Raw genomic sequence first — 22,165 nt, 5'->3', positions numbered from 1 at the left:
TAGCAATTCAATGGAGAGAGTATGTTACCCAAGAATGGTGGAGTTTACATCTTCAATCCATCTTCAATCTTAAGATCTACACTACTCTAATGGTAATTTTGTGTGTTTTTCCTCCCCAAAAGGGGAACAAATAGAGAGAAAAATCATATCTGAAAGTTGGAAGAATTTTTTTTACAAAATTGAGAGAGAAGGGTTTAAATAGCTGTCCAAGAAGTCGAATTTCCGTTGTTGCCCTACTATCCCGCTTCCACGCCTGTCACACGCGTGTGGCCTTGCGTGGGAGCTTTCTGGATTAATTCCACGCGTGCTCACACGCGTATGATGGCGCGTGGCAGCCTCCTGCTTGATGAATTCTTTGTTTGTTGCTTCTTTTTGCCCAAAACTTTGTTGTATCCTTCGGAAATGACTCGAAGTATTTTTCTTGAGCTGGATTTGTCAAATAGAAGCTAATTAGAGGTTTATCCATGAAAGTGATCATAATTGGGTGCTGAGACATTAAAATATCATCTAAACATAACCCGAATTTTGACTGTTTTTGGCACTTATCAAAGTGCAAGTGATACACAAAGTGACACTTTGGAGAGTCTACGAACCGAATTGGAGCAACACTTTGAGCACATTAAAGATGGATTCGAAGACTTTAATGAGAGATTTGAGAATTCTACCAAGGCCACCAATGATAAAATTCAAGCTTTCAGTGACAAGATGAATGAAATGGAGAAGAAAATTGCAAGAATTAGTCCAGTGATGCGTGATGAAATCACGGCCCTAAAAGCCGAATGGAGTGTCAATTTTCAAAAGGACAAAGCTGCAATGGCCGAAATTATTCAAGCTCAAAAAGGTGAAGTCACTATTTTGAAAGGAATGTACACACATCAAATGCAATAGTTGGAAGGATTGAAGAAAACTGTTGACAATTTTTGCAAAATTCAAAATGAGGAAATTCAAAAGGTAAGGGAAGAAAATGCAACCATATATGGCACTTGTGATTCACTAGTTGCATTATTGCATGACATGACCAAAGACATCAAAGATCTCAAAGGAAAGCAAGAAGAATGCCTCTCTCTTGATCGAGAAATTCGGGTGCAACAAAAAGGAGATGCACACTTTTTCCCAAGAATATTGGATGCTGCCAAAACAGGGGGAAGAAAGGTCAATCAATTTGGCCAAGTTGGTTCTAGTTCCACCGCACCAACTCAGGGGGAACGAACACAGGGGAAAGGGGTAAAATCATGTTTTAAAATTTTTGCTAACCCCGCAGGAAATGTATTTTCTACATTCACAGCCCCAAGGCAGGCAAGCCAACCGAATGCACCTGCAATGACTGAACAGGAGCGTGAAGATCGTATGGTAGATTTATTTGCCGATCACTTTGGAGTCACGCACGATGCTATCTTGGATCAAGAAGAAAGAAACCCGAGAGAATGCGCGAGATGGTATTTGCGTGGAGTTTTTCCCGCAAATGATCTACGTGAGGCCGCAGAATGCTACAGAGTGGGTAGAGTATTTCAGAAATTCTACCACTTGGAAGACAATGATGACTTTGGTAAGCTAAGGAAAAGGATAAATAGTATGTTGGGCATTTAAATTTATTCCTAGCTTACTTTAATATTGCAAGTTCATGACATATGATGATATTTTGTGCCTAATTCGAATTATTTGTAATGGTTCGAATTTGTGATGGGTCTTATGCTAATATATATCTATCTTTGCTTGTTTTATGTGTTATGGCTTTTTAATTTGACTTAATATTTTGTAGTATGCATGTTGGTACAAAATTAAAAATTCCAAGTGAATTAACCCAACAGTGCATAATTTTCGTACAAGTCAAAATTAATAAAGCCGTAGGTCAAAAATCTTTGAAAACTCATCGTAATGGCTAGTCGCAATAAAATTGAAAAATAAAATCAGTTGATTTCTAGACTGAGCCAAATATGATTGAGTATAGGTTTTGGCATCATCAAAAAGGGGAAATTGTTAGGAATAAAATTGTAATAGTTTTGATGAGCCAATTTGTAATTTTAGAAATCCCCTATTTTATTTTTAGAGTGTAGAGTTTTAGACCTGGAAGACAAGTCGTGACAATAGTTGGTTCGAATTATTGCCTATTAGAGTTCATTTTGTTATGATCCTTGTAAGTCATTTGCTTCTACTATACACATGAGTGTATATGATCCAATGGATAAGGCCGAATTATCATTGCTAGAAGAAACGAGTTCGAATCCTATTGAGAACGTTTTGAACTTTGAGAGCAAGGAATGGAGCTAATAGTATCACGGCTCAAAGTCAAATTCTTGGTCTATGGAGTAACTCATGGAGCTAGTCAAAGTCCAATAGAGGAAGTTCAAGTCAAATAGTCAAAGGCGAAGTTCAAGATCCACTATCTCTACACCATACGCTATACAATGCTAAGAAGAATCAAATATATTTGTTTGATGGATATGATTGAATAAGCTGAAAGCTGAAACGGAGTAATGGTTAAAGACTTAAGCATATACCTATTAGTCTAGTGTTTGAATCCTATGAGCAACATTTTAGTCCTTATAGACTAAACTTGGGAACTACTTAACACGGCTGAATTTTTGGAGAGCTAGTCAAAGTCAAATGGTCAAGGGAGCTACTTATGGAGTAACTTTTGGTCAATGGAGCTACTTGGAGAGTAACTCTTGTTGACTCTTACCAAGACTTATGCGCGTGACACACACCAACTTCTTATACGCGTAAAGACCATAATGGAGCAACTTATGGAGCAACCTAAAGTGGAATTTATACTTAACCATTTTTACATGGTTCATATTCTACAAAGTCCAGTACGTGATGCTATGAACCAGAAGAAACTTGGAGGTGGTGATTTTCTGAAAATCATTGTTCATACTCAAGCAAGAACCACCCGGAAAATATTTTAAAAGATCAACATGCCCAAAGGATCAAATCAAGATTGCAACAAAGTCAAAAATATCAAGCTCTGATGGATACAAAGTCCGCAATATCAAGCTGAGAAGGCAACAAAGTCAAAAATTGGAGGCTACAAGTTTCAAGATCAATCAAGCCGTAAAAGAAGACTTTGTGAGCAAATTGCAGAGGAAATTTTTCTAAAATTACCAGTGGCATTAAATGAGCAAATCAAAATGAAGATTTTATCAGATCAATTTGGCAAGTTATCAGATCAACGGTATGGTCATTAAATGAAGAGGTATGGCCATCAAGATCAGATTGAATGACCAATCAGATCAAGTGAACGTTCAAAATTTGAATGTTCATAACGGGGAAATAATTCTTTGAATTATAAAAAGCCCAAGAAGACTTGAAGAACAGAACGACGAGATATAGAACAGAGGTGACAGTTGAGATCTCAGACAAGGAATACACAGCACTACGAACCAAAAAAAAACGTGAAAATCAACAAGTGGGTGCTACTGAGCGGTGAATGCAATAAAAATACAAAGTGCTGAGATATTGAGCTATACACGAGAGGATTTCAAGTCTTAGAAAAAGAAATCTTTATTTCTTTAAACAAAAATTGTATCTCTACTAAAGGAGTGTAGCTGGGTGCGTAACACTCGGGTGAACTAAGTGTAGCTTTGTGCGTAACACTTGGTTGGAGCGTAGCTTTGTGCGTAGCGTTCGGGAACGTAGCTTTGTGCGTAGCGTTCGGGTAGCGTAGCTTTGTGCGTAGCGCTCGTGAGCTTAGCTGGGTGCGGAGAGCTCGTGGTTGAGTGTAGCTTTGTGCGTAGCACTCGAGAGTTTCACTATTGTATCTGGGTGATTGAAGATAGTGGAAATCTTCCTTGGAGAAAAGGAAGAAGTGGAGTAGGAGAATTACACCATCTCCGAACCACTATAAATCTCTGCCTCTCATTTACTTTACTGCACTTTACTTATTTGCATGTTTTAACTCACGTACTGTGTTGATCATATCATCTGGTTTGTGTGTTCCCACGTTCGCATGTGGCTCAAACTTTGCATACATATTCTTTGAGTTGTTTTAAGAGTTTCTAACGTATTGCATGTCAAGTATCTCTTCAGTTTTACGCAGTTTTATTTTATAGCACTTTACCGTACGATATTCCGCTGCACATTTCAAGTTGAATTTATTCACTTGAAATCTCTCTGGTTGAAGTGTTATAAAGTTTTTATTTGTTTGAGAAGTCTATTCACCCCCCCCCCCTCTAGACTTCTCCCACCCTATCGGGACCAACACCTGCATTATTTTTATCATAGGCTATTCAAAAATATTCACAAGGGTAAAGCTCAAGGTAATGCTAGAATTTTAAAAGAAAAATGTTCATAAAAATAAACATAAGAAAATTAAGCTAATGCTAGAATTAACAAGGGTAAAGCTCAAGCTAATGCTAGAATTTTAAAAGAAAAATGTTCATAAAAATAAACATAAGAAAATTAAAAATTTTGAAATTTTGTAGATTTTTAGGTAAAACCTCCTCCTCACACTTATTTTCAACATTGTCCCCAATGTTGTGAGATGAAAGAAAAGAAAATAAAGAGTCCCCCCTTATTCATTTTTGCATGTGTGGAGTTCTTATCTGGCCCTACAATTTTTAAATGAAAGGAATGACTTGCTTTATTATCCACGCCATTCAAAAGATTTTCCTTTTGGAGTTTGTCAAACTCCAACTTATTTTCCTGTGCAGAATCTAACCCCTTGACTGCAAAACAATGGTTAGCTTTATTTGGCAAGTTCATAGATTCCAAATTAGAAAATGCAACAGTTTCATCAACCACGGTCACGACTGATTTGTCACTTTGAACATCAGGAAGGATGGGGGCACAAATGGCTTGGGAGGCACATAAGGATTATCAGATTTGTGCAATTGAAGCTCATCCTTATCAATAATAATAACATCAACTTCATTATTCACTTTTTCAGACATTTCATTTTTTTTAGAAATGATATTTTCTTTTAAATTATCTTCAACAATTTTACCACTTAAAACAGTCATAGCATTTTCAGGTTGATTAGGCAATTTACCTGGCACATGACCTTGCAAAGCTTTAGCATTTTGGTCTATCTGTACTTCCAATTTTCTCAAAGAAGCTTCACGTTGTTGGGACTGTTGCTCATTTTCTTCTTGCTGCCTCTGGATCCATTGCTCATTTTCTTCTTGCTGCCTCTGGATCCATTGCTCATTTTCTTCTTGCTGCCTGTTACAAGTCTGTATAAAAGTATTCAAAGAATCTTCCAAAGATGGTTTTTTTGGTTGAGGTGGATCAATTGATTGAAAATTATTTTGATTATTACCCCAATAGGGATGACTTCGTTGAAAATCATTTTGATTATTTTCCCAATAAAAATTAGGATCATTTTCCAAACCCGGATTATAAGAATTATAGCACTGGTCGTTACCCCAAGAAAAATTAGAATAATTATCCCAACATGAATCATAGGAATTATAAAACGGGTCACACCTTTGATTAAAGGCATTCATGGAATTAGCATGTCCAAAATCACTATCATTTCTGCAAGTTAAGAATGAATTATTTTGATTCAAACCTAACAGAGAACACATAGTTTTCACATGTTTTGCTAACTCAAGACACTTGAAATGCTAAACCCATATTGGGATTAAATTCATCCATGATTTTTCAAAAAGCTAAAACTTTTTTTTTTATTTTTCTTTTGTTTTTCTAAAGCAATGAAAAAAAAATTGAATTGAAAAATAAAAGAAAAAGATTAGCAACAGTGAAAGGAAAGGTAAAAAAAACAATTCAAACAATTATTAGGAAAGGGAGAAAATAAATAAAAGGAATAGAGAAAACAAAAACAAATTAAAAGCACTTTCTCTTTTTTTTTGGATTAAATAAAAAATAATTATGTAAACAAAGAAAACAAATTGCACAATAATCAGTTCCCCGGCAACGGGGCCAAAAATTGATGGACAATTTTAATATAGTCCTCGCAAGTGCACGAGTCAGAGAATTAATACTATGCAATGTGTAAACTTGAAATTAAACTAACTTGACAACTTAAAGTGTTCAAAACTAAATGCAATATCAATAGTGAAAACTGAACCAAATGATATGTAGAAAATCGTGATAACAACTAAGCAATTAAAAACCTTGACAATACGATTGCAAATAAGTAAGAGATAACAAGAGAAAAAGTAACTCTAACATCGAATAAACTACCATTATAATAAGGGAATTTCAACTAGCAAATAATCGAGCACTCAAAACTGTGTTTAGCATTGTAATTCATACCGTGGGCATTAAGACTGTAGAGACCAAATAGTAGCAGTATAATTCATACTAACCTAGCATTGTAATTCATACGAATATAATGAAACAGGAATAATGTACTTCATGCTAACATATTGAATTGAAAATAATGAATTGAAATGATAAATGACTAATATTTCTAAACTCAAACTTAAAGCATAATAAAGGAAATGACAACAGCTAATGCCAATTAGGCACTAAAACCAAAGTTGAACAAAACAATCAAAAAAATTGCAAATTGAGAATTGAATAGTCAGAATGACGTAAGGCAAAGTGAAAACAAAGAAGAAAGCAAAACCCAAAATTAGATGCCAATTGCCAGTTGCTGCGACTCATAATTTCTTAGTGATACTGCCGATCCGCTGTGCCCAGACTTCGTATAGCGCTGCCGCACCAGCCGGAAATCGCCACCACGCCGTCGAACAAAGGTAATGTCCAGAATTAATTTGCTGCCGCCGAACGGAATTAGAAATCACCGTAGGAATCTCTGCTCACCGCCTCCAGAATTGATCCGGAGTGGAATTGATGATCTTTTCCTTCGAATTGGCTTCAATTTATAATTCTCAACCCAACCGCTTTTTCGAGCTCTTCCGCTATTCAACCGGATCTCCAAGATGACCGCATCGCAGCCGGAGTTCTAGTCTGACTTTCGGGCTCTGTCGTTTCGTCGACGCTAATTGACGGAATGAACGAAAAGGGTCATCGCTTTATTGCTGGGCTTTAATGTTAGGGCGTGAAATAATGGACTAATACAATTTCATTATCTAAACTAACAAAATAGTAACAATAATACTAAAGGCCCAAACAAAAATAATTATTAAAATAAATAAAAGAATAAACAAAATTAACTGAGATTGTAAAAGAATTATAAAAAGAATTTGCAAACAATCAATAAAAATAATGTTTATCATCTTATCTCTAGGAGTGGCCATTTTTAAGCCTATATTCTCAATTCACCAATTCAACCCCCCATGCCTTTTTCTAGGGAGTAAGGGATTTTTCACTCTAAGCTCACTGATAGGCTCACCTTTTTCCCCATGCCCTACCAAATTAGGTTCAATTCCCGGGCTTCGCTAATTTTATCTTTCTAAAACTAGAGGGTACACACTCCCACTTCGAGAGATCCTTGACTAAGGTCCCAACAAAATAAGAAGTGAAAAACATGCAATCACAGAAAATTATGAACCATGTTGGTTCCAAAAATTTCAATTTGGTGCAAATTGTAACTTCCAAAGCATATTTCCAAAATTTATTCGGCATAAGATTAGGAGTCCTCCTAGATAGTATCGACAATAACACACTCTCTAATTCTTATACACTAATAACTCAATTAATCAACCAATTCAAATGCAAAGCATCATTTCCACACTTAAAAGATAACAGCGTCCTCGATGTTGCCATGAGGGATGGTGGAAAAGGAGCAGGGTCATATGAATAATTAACGAAAGCACCTTTCCACACTTAAAAGTGTTTCCTGGGCTGGGACAATTTTATTAAAAATAAACACCCATTCATAAACAAGACCATACTACTAATCAGTTTATATATCAAATTAGACAAACTTTGGGATAAGAATACTCATATCAATAATCAAACTGAGTTGTATAATGGAAAAATGATTAAGAAAGATATACCATACTGTGCACCTCTTCCAAAATGAGTTAAGCATCATTTGCCAGCTTTCCTCTTTCAGAAATATCCCACAATAAAGGTCAGAAATAGAGAATGAGGAATAAGGGATATACCTTTTTCTGCCTCATGGTTCCTTGGTTTTTCTCTCTCTTATTTGGGCTTGGGGTGCCTCCCAAGAGCCCCACGTTTAACGTGCCTGGCTGGACGAAACGTGGTAGCAAACAACATACTACAAAACAGCATAAACATGAAATAGAAACAAACAAAGTGAAATAACGTCCACAAGCATATTCTTCAAGTCACTGACTGAAATTACTCAAGCATTCAATTTTCTCAAGGCAATTTCCAATTTCTTTCCTTGTCATGCACTGGGTCCTCTTTTCGCAAGTTCCTTTCTGAGGAAGTCAATCTGCATGCTCATTTCTTCTAGAAGTTCGTAGTGTCGAGCATCTCTTTCTTCCAAAAGCCTTTCTTGCTCCAGATGCAGTTCATATTGGAAACCTTGCATAGACTTCCAGTCTGTAACCTTGGTGAATCGTTGGGGAGCTGCAGGGAGTGATGATGATTGAGCTGGAGTAGGATCTTTTGTAGACGGGGCCACTGACTCGGAGAAAATGGAATTATTTCGAGATAGGATCGGAGGGGAATAAGGTTGGGCTGATGGAGACGATTGAGTTTGCCCACGAGATGTGGCGGGTTGCAAAGTTTCGGAGGATGAAGAAGGAGTTGGAGCCTGTGCTGCTGAATTGCGTGACTTAGTCACTTTCTTCTTAATCGCCTTAGCCTCGTTCCTATTTCTGCGTGAGTGGCCGAGGTTCATGGTAGATAAATCCTCGCACTAGTACAAAAACAGGCATCTGCGTACGGAGTTTTGGACTATCTGCGTCCGGAGTTTTGGACTATCTGCGTCCGGAGTATGCCGGAGACGCAGATGCCATGGACTATATGCGTCCGGAGTTGCCCCAGATGCAGATAGCAACCAGCTGCGTCCGGAACTGGGCAGTTCCGGACGCAGTTGACATTTTTTTTTAAAATTTTTTTAATATGCTATTTATTTTGCTGTGCACCCCAAATAATTTTCTGTAGCATTTACAATTCCTGTCCAGTTCTCAACACATACACATCAAAACATACCAACTTCACAAATCTCAAAGCTAATAAATTCTCAAACCCTTCCCTTTATATGGGAGGTGGTGGGTTCGAGCTTCAGTGGAGGCAATATTGATTCTTGTGCTTCAATAGGTTGAGAAAGTAGTTATGAACAGATACTGCATTGTAATAGAGTTAGTATTATTCAAAAAAAAAAATTCTCAAAACAATAATCTATTCATCATCTATCCAACAAGTTCACAAATCTCAAATCTACTTCATAGTTTTCAACATCAAACCACACCACATCAAAACCATACACCAAACATCAAACCACACCTATCCAACACTTTAACACTTCAAAGCTACTTCAAAGTTTTCAAAACTTCAACAATAAATCAACTTCAACACTAGCTACTTCAAATCTAAATATTTCTCACCAATTCAAAGTAAAACTAAGTTACCAAAATACTTAACACGTACTAAATAAAACATAATAAGTAATCACATAATGTTAATAGTAAACACATAATTTTAACACATACATCATTACAATTTCATAAAACATAACACATTCATCATTACATCATTACAACACTTTACCTACACAAAATGTCATAAGCATTCTTCACAAAAGTATTTAGCCCAAATTTCACGAATTTCATGGATTTGATTCTCCGTGTAGGACTTTGACCCCGCAAATGCCTACAAAAATTTAAAAATTATCAAATTATTAGTTTTAACATTAATAAAATATAATTTATAATTCTTTAGTTTTATTAAATATTACTTACCGATGCTAAATCTTCATACTCATAGTATTGAGTGCATATCTCAAACATAAATCGCAAGACATAATATCCGCACTCCACACTACCGGGTTGTGTAGGACACTTCAAATTATAAATTTTGATTTATATATATTAGAAAGTTAAACAATAAAACATTACTAATAATCTTATAAAATATATAAAACAATTTTGATATATACCTTAATTTCCCTCCATTTTAACAAATTTTTAGCTCTTTGTCCTTTCAAATTTGTTGTTGACCGAAATGCCCTATAATATACTCTCATAAGGTGAATTCAAAAGAATAATAATTGTTAATAATAATAAATAAATATTATTAGGAGTTACTTACACACTCAATGGGGCCTTAATCTCTAGGTCGCGGTTACATGGCAGTGAGTCTAATACATAGACCACATTTGATTTCATGCAAATGACCAAAAGCAACCAATGACTTCTACATTATTTAAAAACAAATATGTTAATGCAATTCACAAATAAGTCAATTAATTTATATAAATAACAAAGAATATAAATATAGTTTTCTTACTCTTGATGGTATGGAGCCAAAATAAATCTCTGGTCCTTCTCTTTCTTAATCGCATGCAAGAGATAAGAAACGACCGCGTTGTAATTATTTTTGAGACTATCTTTTGAAATCTTCATTGGGTATACAAATCCAATTGATGACACTCCAACTTTCTTGCATAGCCGATAAAGACATCTAAAATGTAAATAATTAGTAAATCAAATGATAAAAGATAAAAGACTAAAGACTAAAGAAAAAAAATACTTACATTATAAAGACTTGTATTATGGACACATCGAGCCATTGCATTGTCAGCAAGTCTTTAATGTCGTCAAACATCACAACACCAGCCATATTTGATTGATGGAATATGTCCAACACGGCAACACCTCCTCTACCTCCATCTCAACATAGTCCAAATTGGCTGGCAAGTTTCTTAGATATGAAACCATCTTCTTGGATTCATCTCCCAAGTGCTCCAACACATCTTCAGACACAATCGCGGATTGTAACTCTATGGCATATTGATCATCACTTTGAAAATTCCTCATACTTTGAGCTTTTGGAATTTCCTACGTGCCAAGAAAATTTAAAAGCTTAACAACAATTAGAAGATATGAAATTGAACAAGATATTAAAGATATTCAATATTACCTGAAACTCGTTCACTGGATCAACAGACTGACAACTACTCCAAAGCGGTGTGCCTACCCTTGGACTAGCTTGTGTATTCTTCATAAAAGATTGAAGTTGAGATTGCATATCCTTAAACTTTTCCCCCATTTCTTCCATTGTTTCTCTTCTTATTTTTCAGCCAATTTCTCATACAGATTTTTCTCCATAGCCTCAAGATCAACCCCTGAAACACCCCCAGATGATTTCCCACGGCTAGGCATACCAAACACATCCCGAATCTTGCTATGCACTCCAACGCCTCTCACATAGCCACCGTGCTCATTGGTGCCCAGAGCTGCTGATAATATATCATTTTGACGGGCTGGTTGGAATGATCCTTGAGACATCTATTCACACTTCTCGATCTATTGCAACACAAGAAGATTGTTAGCATTCTCATTAATAATATATATATATTTATTTATTTATTTATTTATTTATATTTAAAGTATTTGTATTACTTACAGTTTTACCAAACACTCCCATTGTTTTTTCGTTGGGAATGTAATAACTTCCATCTTCGAATTTTTTAGACCTCGCTCGAATCCAATCCAAGCTACGATCATTTGCTCCTATTTTCGATGTAATAGAAGCGCAAGAAGATTGTGAAGACAATGGGTCAGACACATCTTTAGATTTCTACAATCACAACAAGGACACACTATATATTTTTCATCAATTTTACTTGCATATTCCTCGGCAATTTGTACGAATGTAACACCCCAATTTTCACACCTTAAATTTATTATAAAATCACTAATAATATATTGCGGAAGCTTATACATCTAACCAAAAGAAAATGGGTGTTACCGCCACGCTTAGGTATCTTTCCTATACCCAAACGCTAAGGCTAAACTTACAACATCAAATAACAATCCAAAGTCTAACTTACTACATATGGAAATAATCAATACAACCGGGTATTTCTGACAATGCTAAAACTTCCAGGGTGTCTATTTTAAGATAGAGTAGATCTCAACCTCAACTTCCATCCTATTCATGTTCACCTGCAGAAATCATTTTAACACAAAAACAAAAGGGTGTATATCCCAAAATTAGCATAAGCTAAGTAAGTTCCATTTCACCCCGTAAAATATAGGTTTGGGTTTTTATCATTTATCTCATAATATACTTTTTCAAAAAAATATATGTGGAGATATACTTTTCCAAAAATAACATATTTGTCAAGGAGGATTAAATACCAAGTGGAGAGTCTTTAAGCTCTCTACATAACCACCACTAGGCATCATAAGCCAAACCAAAATCAAATTGGGGGATTCAACCCATACCAATATCAATCAATCAATTTTTCATAATGACTACAATTCCAAAGGTAAGTTGTGAGATTTTCGGCTCACACCGGCACCAATATTATTATCCTCCAATGACCAAATATGTACATATAATTTCCAAAAATATATCATTTCTTCATAAATAGATTTTCTCCAAATATTTCTCAAATAATATAATTTTGATATCACATGAACATTATTATGCACATAATTTTTAAAACATATAATTTTGATATCATATCATATCATATATCATCAAAATATACTTATATATATTGGGGCAAAATATATAATTTTAGTGAACATGAAATCATATATTGGGGCAAAATATATAATTTTAGTGAACATGAAATCTTATATTGGGGCAAAATATATAATTTTAGTGAACATGAAATCTTACCCTGGGGCAAAATATATAATTTTAGTGAACATGAAATCTTACCCTGGGGCAAAATATATAATTTTAGTGAACATGAAATCTTACCCTCGAAGACCAAAACTCTCATCAACACTTAATGGGATTCTAGCCACTTGATAAGAAACTTGAGAGGCTAGATTTTCCTTCAAATCCTTTAAACACCAATAGCTAAATCCTCTCCTTTACTTGAAGACTTGTGAAGAGAATTTGGCTATGGATTCTTGAGCTTCAAGGAAGAAGATGAAGACTAATACTCTCTCTCTCCTCCCTTTTTTTCCTCTCTAAATTTCGGCCAAGTGGGAAAAAAATGGGAGATCAAGCTTATATATTATCTCTTATAAGATAAGGATGAAAACATGTGGTATAGAAAGTGACACTTGTCACATTTTTGTGATGGGTAAGGGAAAGTATCTTTGGTTAGACAGTTATGGGTTAAAACAGATATAGTTACGGTAGAAAAATTAGAGAATTATAAATGGGCCAAAAAAATTGGGCTAAAATAATTAATTTGGAATTGGGCTAAAGTTAGGTTCAGAACATTACGAAATAATCACATTTGGGCTTAGGGATTTAAGTAGTAAAATAAAAAAAAATAAGTTGACCCAATGCCCATAACAAAATAGTTAGACTTATATAAAATAATAATAATAATCCCTTTTTGAAAATATTTATTAAAATAATAATGTTAGGAAAATACGGGGTATTACAACAAAGTCTAGAACCCCATTGACATATTCAAGTGTATTACGTTTCTTATACATCCAACTCCGATCCATATCTCCTATTGTCACACAAACATTTATAATATGATAAATGAATTAGTTTATTTGAGCTACAACTTAAAGGCTCAAGTTCAATAATTGAAAATTAAAAATACTACCAAAAGCTAATTAAAAATTTATTGGACACTTTGTTAATTTTGGTTATATACTTTATTGAGTATTTAAATACTTGAATGTGATAATTATTTCTTATTTATTGAACACTTTGTTAATTTTGATTATATACTTTATTCATAATTATTTGATTTACTTGAATGTGATAATTATTTCAAATTTATTGGACACTTTGTTAATTTTGGTTATATACTTTATTGAGTATTTACTTATATACTTGAATGTGATAATTATTTCTTATTTATTGAACACTTTGTTAATTTTGATTATATACTTTATTCATAATTATTTGATTTACTTGAATGTGATAATTATTTCAAATTTATTGGACACTTTGTTAATTTTGGTTATATACTTTATTGAGTATTTACTTATATACTTGAATGTGATAATTATTTATTATTTATTGGAGAGTTTGTTAATTTTGGTTATATACTTTATTGATAATTATTTGATTTACTTGAATGTGATAATTATTTCAAATTTATTGGACACTTTGTTAATTTTGGTTATATACTTTATTGAGTATTTACTTATATACTTGAATGTGATAATTATTTCAAATTTATTGGACACTTTGTTAATTTTGGTTATATACTTTATTGAGTATTTACTTATATACTTGAATGTGATAATTATTTCTTATTTATTGGAGACTTTGTTAATTTTGGTTATATACTTTATTTATAATTATTTGATTTACTTAAATTTTGTATAATTACTTAGCTTCATATTATTTACTGTACACTTTATTGTAAAATTTAAAATACTACAAAAAACTAATTAAATATTTTACCAACTAAAAATAACTAAATAATTTAAAATTTAAAATACTAATTAAAACTAGCTAGCTATTTACTTATATACTTTATTAAATTTGTTAGGTTATATAGGTTAAATTTTGCTACTTAAAAATTTTATATATACATAACACATAATATACAAAAAAAAATTCTAAAATATATTATTGAACATTTTAACACATAATAGCAAGTATATGGATATACATAATACACAATTTTTTTAATTCATAATAGCAAGTATATATCATAATACACAATTTTTTTAATTCAACTATCACAATATTAATACTTAACAAATACAATAATACACAATAATTAATCAAAATTAAATTTAACAATAATAAATATTTATTATGGATAAAACAAATAAATAAAATAAATAAAATAAACAAAATAATTAAATCTGCGTACCTTTACAATCGACGACGGGAGCACCAACAGCGGTGACGACCGGCGGTGGGCGGGGAGGCGACGGGTGGTGCAGCAGCTACGTTCGTCGGCGAGGGAGTGCGGCGGTTGCGTTGGGCGGCAAGGGGCAGCGGCGCAGAGGCTTCAGAGAGCAGCGGCGACGGTCCTGTGAGAGGAGGCGGTGGCTGTGGAGAGCAGCAGCGGCGGCGGCAGTTGTGTCGACCGGAGGCGTGGAGGCGTCAACTATGGAGGGTGTGGAGGTGTGGGGGCAGACGGCTATGGAGGCGTGGGTACGGTTCTGAGATCCAGATCTATTTATATTTTTTTTTTAAACAAAAAAAAACGTAGCTGCGTCCAAAGTTTGAACTTCGGACGCAGCTACGTGTCACGCGTCTATTAGCTGCGTCCGAAGTTCCAACTTCGGACGCAGCTGCTCAATATCGTCGGACCAGCTGCGTCCAAAGTTGGAACTTCGGACACAACTGGCCATTTAAAAAAAATTAATTAATTAAAATGTGGCCAATCTAATTACAAAAATGCCACCGCGTCACTTTGCGCGTTCGGAGTTTCAACTTCGGACGCAGCTGGTCCTACATTTTTGCTCTATTCTGTACTAGTGTCGAGCAATAGAGGGGTCATAGCTGCCTTCTTCATGATTTTCTCAATCCATTCCGTCTTCGCCTTGTATCCTAGAGCTATGCACAGTTGTGTAACTAGCGGTCCCAAAAATACTGAAGTGACTTTTTTCTCGGTGTTGTGCCTTTAGCCATCCTTTACATACCATTCCCATGTTTACAGGTGTTCCTGTGTCCATGCTCCAAAGTGCAAATAAGTCAGTTATGTATACCTTTGCATAATTGCATCTGCGTCCTTCCCATGATTGGGCCAGAATACGTCTAACTACCCGAATGCCATCTCTGCGAATCTGGGAATGAAGTACTCTTGCACCACTCCATTCAATTCCCGGTTTTGCAATTGTTCGCCAATATCTCTTCGGAGTTTCTAAATCTCCAAAATCCCAAGGAAGACGTCTATACCATGGTCTCTCTTGATCTTCCTTGCTGTAAAATCCAAGCAGTACCCCTAGAGTGTCAACTGAGAAGTGGTTGGAATCATTGAAAATGGAGAATCGGATAGTTGGGCTCTTTAGATCGCCGCTCCTTCCCGTGACTTCTAGACTAGCTATGAATTCATAAACTACCGGTGCGTAGGTTGGGTGACGCCATCCAAAAATTTTGCTCCAATATGATTGATGGATGAGACAAGCCACTGAATGCCGGCAATGGAAGGTAGAGCTGTCAAAACGGGCTTAGTTCGTCGGGCCGGCCCGCCCCGCCCCCTACCTAAGTAGGGGGCGGGTTTCGAAAATTGAAGCCCGCCAAAAAGCAGGCTTTTTTGGCCCGCCCCGCTTAGGCCCGCGGGCTTGGCGGGGTGGGCCGCGGGCTTAGCCCGTTTTTTTTTTTTAAATTATATATATATATATATATATATATATATATATATATATATATATATATATATATATATATATATATATACTTTTACATAATTATTTTTTTAGAGTTCAGCCCCTAATTTCCCTAAATCCCTAATATCCGACCTTCCGCTTAGACTCGTTACGCCGCTGCCCGCTCGCCAATCCCCAAATCCAATCGCTCACCGCCCGTCTGCCCAGTCGCCCACGCATCCGCCGGCCGCCAGTCCACCACCGCCAGGAGTTCCAGCAACGCCGCCTCCCAGGCTCCCACAGGCCACAGCGCACTCCGCCAGAACTCCAACAGCGCCGCCGCCCTCCCACTCCGGACTCCGGTTGCCGACGCCGTCCGCAGGTATTGCAATTCCAGATTTCCAATATATATTTATGATATACTTATATATTTATATAGTATTATACAGTAATACAGTATGATATATTATATATATATATATATATATTTCACTTACACGGCATTTACTATTTAATTCAAGACAAGGAAACTAGAAAATAGAGATTGCAGTGCTTGGAAACTAGAAAATATCGAAAGTGTAGCCTGATACCTTAACAGCAACAATATGCATCATCCTCTGTTTTTCATTCTTACATCATGTATATAATATATGTGTGTGTTTAACTGTTTATTAGTTTATACACTCAAACATATATGTTTATATATGTGTTTTATATGCTTTATATATATATATGTGTGTGTGTGTGTGTGTGTGTGTGTGTGATTATTAGTTAATATGTTTTATGATTTATTATTTGCAGAATTGCATTGAAAAATTCAAATAAAAAATGGAAGCAAATCAAGATGATGCTACTACTGTTAATACGGCGGTTGATTTGGAAGTAGAAAGTACTGGCGGTACTGCATCAAAAGGTAAAAGTAAAACCTCCGAAGTTTGGACTTATTTTACTGTTATTGGGCCAAATGAAAAGGGCAAAGGAAGATCTCAATGTAAAGGGTGCAAAACGATTTTATTATCGGGGGGTAAAACTTATGGAACATCCACAATGACGCGACATATGAAGTCTTGCAAATTGTTGAAATATCACTTTCATGATATAAGTTAAATGAATTTTGATTATGATGGAACAATTAGGTTTAAAAAATTGGATATAGGGCTTGCCCGTGAGGTGTTTGCTGCTGCGATTGATGAACATGATTGTCCTTTTGCATTTGTTGAATATCCTGGTTTTAGGAAATACCATAAATTACTCAATCCTGATGCTCCAATGATTTCTAGAAATACTCTTGTGTCTGACATTAACAAGTTGTATTTGAAGGAGAAAAATAAACTTAAACAAGTGTTGACTAGTATTCCAAATAGAATTTGCTTGACTTCTAATTTATGGACTGCTTGTACTACTGAAGGATACATATGTTTGACTAGTAAACTAAATAGTAAAATACTTGCTTTTGATAAGACGCCTCGTCCACACACTGGTTTTGAATTGGCACAAAAAATGTATGAAATCTTGAAGGATTGGGGGATTGAAAAGAAGGTGTTTTCTTTGACTTTGGACAATGCAAGTAATAATGATAGTATGCAAGGTATTTTGAAGGATCAATTGACTATGCATGATAGTTTATTGTGTGATGGAGAGTTTTTCCATATTCGTTGTTCAGCTCATATTTTGAATTTGATTGTCCAAGAAGGTTTAAAAGCTGCTACCCACACTTTGCATAGAATTAGAGAATATGTGAAATATGCAAAAAGTACTGAAAGTAGGATGAAAAAATTTCGAGAGTGTGTGGTTGAAGTTGGTGGTATTGATACCTCAATTGGCTTAAGATTAGATATGCCAGTTCGTTGGAACTCTACGTATTTGATGTTGGATAGTGCCATTAGATATAAAAAAGTTTTTAGTCTTCTCCAGTTGAAAGATAAGAATTTTAAGGTTTGCCCTTCAAATGAAGAATGGAAAAGGGGTGAAAGATTGTGTGCTTTCTTTAAGCCATTTTATGAGATGACTAACTTGATTTCTGGTTCTTCTTATCTTACATCAAATGTGTACTTTTTGCAAGTTTGGAAAATTGAAAGGTTGTTGAAAGAGGGTTTAAGTGATGAAGACACATCGATGAGTGCGATGTGTAAAAGGATGTTAGAAAAATTTGACAAATATTGGAGTGAATATAGTGTAGTGCTTGCTTTTGGTGTTGTTCTTGATCCACGGTTTAAGTTTAAAGTGTTGGAGAAGCTATATGCTAAGGTTGAGACAAATCCTACTAAATGCCAAGCATATATTGAGATGCTTAGAAAAAAGCTTTACAAGCTTTATGATCAATATGTGAGTGCCATTGGATCAAGTTCATCACAACCAAGTTCTTCAACTATCATGCATTCAAGAGTGGAAAGTCAAGTAGCGAAGAAGTACCCTAAAAGATTGTTTAATGTAAGTATTTTAACACTTTATTGTGTATTTTTTTTATTATATTATCTTAGTTGTTAGTATAGTTATTATGTTTGAATTAATGCAGGATGTTCTAGATGTTAGTGATGAAATTGTTGAGCCTGTTGAAATATCTGAATTGGATCGTTATTTGGAGCAGCCATGTTATGAGATGAAGTTTTATCAGGATTTGGACGTGTTAGATCATTGGAAGGGTTGTGTTCAAGGATTTCCCATCCTTTCATGTATGGCACGTGATTGGTTGCATCGGAGTCTGCATTTTCTATTGGTGCACGTGTGCTCACAAAATATAGAAGTTGTCTGTTGCCTGAAAAAGTGCAAACTCTAATTTGCACTTGTAATTGGTTGCATGTTTTTAATATGGGTAAGTTAATATATTTGGTTACATGTTATATTATATTGATTTTTTTAATGTAATGATTTAATTTTAAACAATTTTTATGTGTTTTATATATAGATGATGATGATGTGGATGAAGGCAATAATGGAGATGAAGGAGATGATATGAATGAAGATGAATTGAATGATGGAATGTCTTGTGTATGATCATTGATCAATTATGAATTTATGATACTTATGTTTAGATTATTTTCATTATGTTTTATGTGAGTGATGTACTTATGGACTTTTGGACTTATGTCAATTATGTCATGTGTCTATGTTTTATGTGAGTGATGTACTTATGGACTTTTGGACTTATGTCAATTATGTCATATGTGTCATGGACTTATGCGTTGTATTGTTAATTTGTTATGTGCTTATGTGATATTGTGATATGACTTATCAATTTTTCACTTATGAGTTATGTATATGTTATTTTAATTATATTTGTGTGTACAAAACTACAAAATTTAATGCCATTGGATAAGGTGAATAAACCAAAAAAAAAAAAAAAAAAAACCGGGGGCCCGCCTAGCCCTGGGGCGGACTGGGCCTGGGATTTCCAGACCCGCCAAAGGGCGAGCTTTTTTTGCCCGCCCCGTTTAGGCCCGCGGCCCGCCGGGCTTTGGCTCGCCCCGCCCCACGAGCCCGTATTGATAGCTCTAATGGAAGGGATTAAGAGCAGCTAAATCAATGAAGTTCCATCCGGTAATTGGAAGGTTGATCAAGTAGCGGAAACGCTGTCTCATTTTCTTGGTCATGATAATCTCGCGGTAAGAATTTCCTTCGTCACCATCTTCCTCTTTCGGTTTTAGTGAATCGGGTTCCTCTATTGTGGCTTTTCCTTTCCTAGCTCTCATTTTCTTTTTTATGAACAGTTGATGATTGCGAAGACATTTCCTAGAAAACAGTCAATAATTTAGATATATTGCACGGAAACATCCTTCACACTTTAAGACACAATCTATCATTTGGAATCACGACAATATAAAATTTTTGCACATCTTTAAGACAATTTGGAATTCAAAGGTCAACATACAAAGTCAACTTCATCTTCTTCCTTCAAACTAGGTTGAGGTTAAAAATGGAGTGAACATAAAAGCTCAAAATTCATCAAATAAAAGGGTGGAATCAACAATGTAGCATCATAGGAACAATAAAGTTGCAAACTTTTCTACTCATGCTCCCAATTTCATATGGAAATTTAACAAAACAAGGCATGCCCAAATCTCACATAGGGTTTATCATCTAAGCATCAATAGTTTGCAAAGCATGGAATTTTCATAATATAATAACAATGCAAGTTTAAATCCAAGTTATATGTATGATCTCACAACAAAATAACCATAAAGAAAGGGAAAATTGTAATTTTTACCCCTCCATAATACGTCAATTATCAATGTCACCCCTGAATTATTAGTGGTGTAAATGTTGCCCCTCAATTTTCAAAAACGGTATATATATTGCCCCTCCCGTAACAAAGGAGGGGAAATATTTACACCACGGGAGGGGCAATATATGTACCGCTTTTGAAAATTGAGGGGCAATATTTACACCACAATAATTCTGGGGTGACATTGATAATTGACATATTATGGAGGGGCATAAATTACAATTTTCCCATAAAGAAATTTAAAGCAATGCAGGTTCATGTGGATATGCTTAAATGAAATAAACTCTAGTATTTGAACTAATGAAAGCAAAGAAATGGGTTACCTCTTGGATGACCTTGTTAGATGGAATAGGCTTGAAATCTTGCACTTCTTTTCGAAAACATAGAGAATCCCTCCCTCGCCGATGATTTTATATTTTTTTACTTCGAATAATATCAATTACCCGTGCACTTCTTTTTTATTGCTTTTAAATAAAATCTTAAAAAGTATGGCAATTAAGGAATTAATACTTTTTGTAGTATAAACTTTATAATCCGTTAACGAAATTGATAATACACATATTAAGTCCATAATTAAAGGAGATTTTAAAAATTATGATAATTATTCCAATTCACAGAATATTACGTCCATAAAATTATGCAAATTATTCAAAGTCTCAGATTATTACACATAAAATTATGCTAATGTTTACTTTTGAATAAAATCTTAATAATTATGGTAATTAAGAAATTAATTCACACATTATCCTTTTATTTAAATGTTTTTTATACTTACCGTAATATAGATTTTATCTAATCAATTAAAGAAATTAATGGTACACATATTATGAACATAATTAAAGAAAATTAAATATACACATATTACGGACATAATTAAAGAGAATTAAACATACACATATTATGTCCATAATTAAACATATACATATTATTTTATTGAAAATAATATATAATCCTTAATTACCATAATTATTCGGATTACATGCATGGATGTCATAATTATCATAATCTATACTATATATAAAAGCATTATCCTCTTTCCAAACTTTCCCGCCCAAAGTTAGTGGCATTTTGGTAAAATCAGTTATTTTATTTATTTATTAATTTAATTTATTAATTAATTTATTAATTATCCACCGTGCGTGCCTATTATGGTTAAATGTTGGTGATTGAATAATTGGATTTATTAATTATCCATATATATATATATATATATATATATATATATATATATATATATATATATATATATATATATATATATATAGGGTCATGTTCAGGTGTGGTCGTGCTTTCCCGTGCGGCCGTGCGGTTCACACCACTCAATGTTACGAAATACACCACTAAATGTTAAGAAACACATCACACAAATATGCACTGTGGTGTGTTTCTTAACATTGTGGTGTGTTTTATTGTGTTTCATTGTGGTGTGTTTTTTAACATTGAGTGGTGTATTTCGTAACATTGAGTGGTGTGTGACCGCACGGCCGCATGGGAGAACACGGCCGCATTTGAACCAAAATCTATAATATATTCACCTATAATACTATTATGGTTAGATGTTAAATTAAAATGTTAAATAGGTAATATAATATGGTAATATTAATTGGTGATTGAATAATTGATGATATAATTGGTGTGATATAATTGGTGTGATATAACTTTCTACAATCAGCTAATGTTCAACTAATCATACATTCTAGCTCAATCAGCTAATAACCATTTATCAAAC

Source organism: Ipomoea triloba, chromosome 4 (assembly GCF_003576645.1).
Source record: "Ipomoea triloba cultivar NCNSP0323 chromosome 4, ASM357664v1".
Taxonomy (NCBI): Eukaryota; Viridiplantae; Streptophyta; class Magnoliopsida; order Solanales; family Convolvulaceae; genus Ipomoea; species Ipomoea triloba.
The sequence above is the reverse complement of the archived record's forward strand: the minus strand, read 5'-3'. Positions refer to the sequence as shown.